This window comes from Porites lutea, chromosome 1 (assembly GCF_958299795.1).
Source record: "Porites lutea chromosome 1, jaPorLute2.1, whole genome shotgun sequence".
NCBI lineage: Eukaryota > Metazoa > Cnidaria > Anthozoa > Scleractinia > Poritidae > Porites > Porites lutea.
Genome location: NC_133201.1, coordinates 51,323,674 through 51,328,075, shown reverse-complemented (window position 1 = coordinate 51,328,075; position 4,402 = coordinate 51,323,674). Strand labels below are relative to the sequence as shown.

Below are 4,402 nucleotides of genomic sequence, written 5' to 3'. Positions count from 1 at the left end.
TCATGGAACGAAATAGCAAACAATTTAAATGTCTCTGATCATCCTACGTTTAAAGTATCAAAGAGAAGTGTCAGAGACAGGTTGACATTACTTCAACAAAAGTACAAAGCGAAAATGAGAATGGAGGAAGCTGCCCCTGGGATAGACTGTCAGGAAACAAAGCTAGACAAAGCGTTAGAAGAAATCATAGAAAAAGAGAAAGCGGCCACAGATGCGAGAAGCCTGCGGGATGACAACAAGAAAACTGAAAAGGCAGCAGCAGAGAAGCACCGCAACCGAGCGGTTGAGCGTTTGGGTGAAACCAAGAAAAGGAATGCTGAGAAACAAGACGAAAAAGCCCAGACGGCGAAGAAAGGAAGAAGATCGACATCGGAAGTGGTACAATTTCTGAAAGAAAAGTCAGAAAGAGAGAGTGTGCTGAGAAAGGAGGATTTGGAGTTGAGACGAAGGGAGCTGAGTCAGAAGGAGCATATGATGAAAATGCTAGCACAACAACAGCAGCAGCAGCAGACTCAGCTTATGCTTTGTTTGCTTGCAAAGGGCCAAAATAAGAACAGTTAGGTATTCGCTATTTTCTCCATCCAAGTGTTGGTTTTTCCAATGTTGTTGTTACTGAAAGTTTTACCGTGAAAAAGTGCTGAGGCAGCATGCATATTTTCCAGACATGCAATAATGCACTGTTTGTATTTGAAGGTACATTTTGGGACCTGCAAAGTTCTAATTGATTAGTGTTGTTGCAAAACCTTAAAATAATTGATTAAATTCAAGAGTCATGTTTCAAAGTTTTAAGTGTATTTTATGTGCATTTCTGTACATCTTGTCTGGCTGGCTACAATCTTCAGTGTTGTATTTGAAGCTACAACATTTAATAGTGATTGCCCCCGCAGGGATTTCGCCCAGAGGCAAAATCCCTTGGAGGCACCCTAGTAACTCGCGCGTATATTAAGGACAGTACTTACAGTTCAAATATACAGTCAGTATACTAGAAAAAATCTCGATTTGCTCGAACTGCGGCCGCGAGGAATCGGTAGGTAATGATGACGTTTCTATTGTTTCCGCCAGCAAGTACGAAATGGTTAGGATGACGTAAAGACAGAAAATCCCGAAGGGACCGCGCAGGTAGATTTGTGACATTTATTGTGCAGTCATACTCTGATACTCTTTTGCGTTACGCAGTGACATTCTGTGGAGCAGAAAGTTATGGACCAAAAGACACTCGTTAAGCGCAGGGGAGGTTATAAGGTGCGTTTAACTGTGTATATATAAACACTTGGAGAGTTTGCCAGACACGAGTTCGCAAATCTTTGATTTACATTGGAAACCTTGCCAGACACTCTTTCTCTCTCTTTGACCGGAATAAGACTCAGCCCCAAACAAGCAAGACGAGTGAACAACGGCTAGCTTATCACTAGCAGACTGTGCTGACTTATTCCCTGCTCACAGATGTCCTTCCGTTATAAAGTTTCAAATAAGACTAGAATGCGCTAGCGTGAATCGATCAAACGTCCTTTTAATTTCTAAGGCTTAATTTCCGGCAAATAAAATGAACTGAATTTAAAAAGGGAAAGAGAAATAGCGAAAAATTCAACTTCTAATTAAATTTTTTCTTATGGTTTAGAATAACCTATTCTCGAAACTGAGAATGTTTTGATCAAAGCTATGTAAATCGAGCTGAAACTGTGCGTAGAACCTTGCGTTTCCTGTATTTATCTCACCTATTGTATGGAATATGTGTGAAAATCTTCATTATAAATCGGTATATTTCAAAGACACCCAGTCAAAGAGCTACACAACCAGCAAGAATACTATTGACCGACAATATACAGAACGGGGGCAGCTGTAGTGTCAACTATTACTAGTTAAATTTAAGCTTTGTGTTTCAAAGTTTCAAGTTTATTTTATGGTACAGTGTATGCCCATCTTGCCTGACTGGCTACAAAATGAAGCCTCCTGCATCGGTTGGAATTGGGGGGTTATCTGCCAAAGGGTCAGAAGATATGAAAAAATGTATCAGAAAGGGGTGGGTCAACATTTTTCCTCTTCCCCTCCCGTTCCTCTGGTAAATAATTAACTCCTAATTTTGTGATATGATTGGAACATTCGCCAGCAGGCTCCTGTCACCAGTTAATGCATCCCAGATGTTGTGCCTCTTGGCTGGAACTCAAGTTTAAACAAAACAATCTTATAAAGCAGTTTGTCATTTATAAATACACTCCTGTATCAAATTAACCTGCCTTCTCTTGATACACCCTGAAAGAAAAAAGCTACTCAAGAAACAATTCATTGCTATTCACAGGAAACTTTCATTATTGCACTGACATGTCATTCCTCTTTGATTACCGGTATATTATTCGAATTACTTTCAAGCAAAGTAATCTTGTAGTGTTGGCGGATCTAAGTTAAAGTATTGCGATGTCCGATTTGGATATAGGAATGTAAGAGCATTCCTGAGAATTGCACAAACGACATACATCTTTCCTACACTACTCAAACTAATTTTTAGATTCTTTTTAAAGTCCATAAACTTAAAATAATTGACAATGTCATTAAACGGCCATTCTACGGACTCTCGCACTGTACTCATAGACGGGTTGAAAGCAATCATTGGGGCAGTAAGGGCTCTATTTCGGAATAGCGTCTGTAAGTTAATTCTATGAGGGTATGCCGGATCGCCGTACAAGCAAAATGGATTGCCAGCTGGTGAATTTGCAAAGCGTTGCAGGTCTTGAAGAAGTCCTGAATCAGCTAGCATGCCAGTATCGTGTTTACGACCCCCTGAAACAGTAAAAGGAAGTAAAAAATACGTAAGGAACTAAAAATTCTTCTTGTACAGGTTCTCACATAAGCCTCTCACTCTTTACCCCTGACACTCTTCCAATATTTCTTGTTAAAAACATAGTGAAATTGAAATCGCCCACTTTCTCTTTGTACAAACACTCCCCGCAAAACTCACCCACTGGACCATATAGGTTACCGATTAAACCATTGGGTAGAGCCACACACTGGAATTTTAGAGCGTAAACCGTCTTATGGCCGTTGTAGATGACTCTTTGTTGCTCTCCTGGTCTGCATACGGGTCGAACGGTCCCATCAACGAACCCAAAACAATTATGTAAAGCAGCTCCTTTGTCGGAAATAACGTTACTGTAAATCTGTAATGCAGCTGGATTAAGCACATTGTGGTTCCACTGTGTTATGCGATGTCTGTGAGTGTTATATATAAAATCCAAGACGTCATTACTGACCATACTGAGAACTGGTACTGGCAGTCCGAATCCAGAAATCATGTCACTGTATCTGCAGGGATAACTTAATCTTCTAAGAAGAATACAGAGACCTTCCATTCCGTCAGCAACACTTCTTTAATAGCATCTGAAGCTATCGGGTATTTGAAGAACCTCTGAGAGAATTTGCAAGTCGTGCTTTCTAAATCTAAACTCTGCCAAGCGCTCGGCATCGTTCATCTCATCGAGGGAAAACCTGTCGTATTCCTCGTACGAGAAATTGGGATTTTTCGGCATAAATTGCTCGTGTAGTAGCAAAAACTCATCTTCATCTAGAATACCGTCCTCATAACTCAAGAGAAGTTGCTCTTGGACCTCGTGAAAAGAAGACATGATAAAATTATTGGACTGTTTCTCGATTTTCACGATAAACGAGCACTGTTTTGTTTACATGTCCTCGTCCACGTTCAAGTGCGCGCTTAACATTTTAGTTTTCCCGCCGTGAACGACGTCCTCGGCCTAGTCCCTCAGCAACTCTACTCGTCGTCGTCGTCCAATTCGTCGTCGTTGTTTAAGGTCCCTAGTATCGGATGAGGCAAACGTTATAAAATAAGCCATGCCATGCGGCCGGCTAGCACGATGAGCACTGCGCATCATGAACATTGTAGCTCATCGTAGCAGTGTTTGAAAGCAATTTTTAATAGCGCTTCATCATAAAACCCTTTCATTGTAATAGTAGCCACATAAAGTATAAGTATAAAGATTATTGTAAAAGAACAACGCAAAATTAAGCATAAACAGGAGCCCATCACTATGGCATAAATTTCAATTGCTTCCTTCCGAGTCGTTGTGTCGGGTGTTCCGCAAAACAAACGTTATTGATTCAACGCATAACGAAACCAGATATTAAACGGAACATTCAGGCAACAATTTATTTTTAAAAGATCAATTCTTAAACATTTACGCTCATACAGCAAAGATACAAGGAACATTCCATGTCAACCACATCGCTAAAACTCGCGACCTGTTGTCAGTACTTTCTGGTAAAAATACAACTACGGATCGGAGTCATAAATCGAATGCCTGTTAAAACGTTTCATGTTCGATGGATTCTTTCCTCAAACCTCACACGACTTCCTGTAGAACAAAAGATTGCTGGGTTTTCTCCTTTTGATTCC

General features: G+C 40.4%; 1 pseudogene; it reads right to left on the bottom strand.

The window, feature by feature from the left end:
• Window positions 1–2,362: 2,362 nt before the first annotated feature.
• Window positions 2,363–3,574, bottom strand: LOC140931897 (uncharacterized; annotated as a pseudogene).
• Window positions 3,575–4,402: the final 828 nt, after the last annotated feature.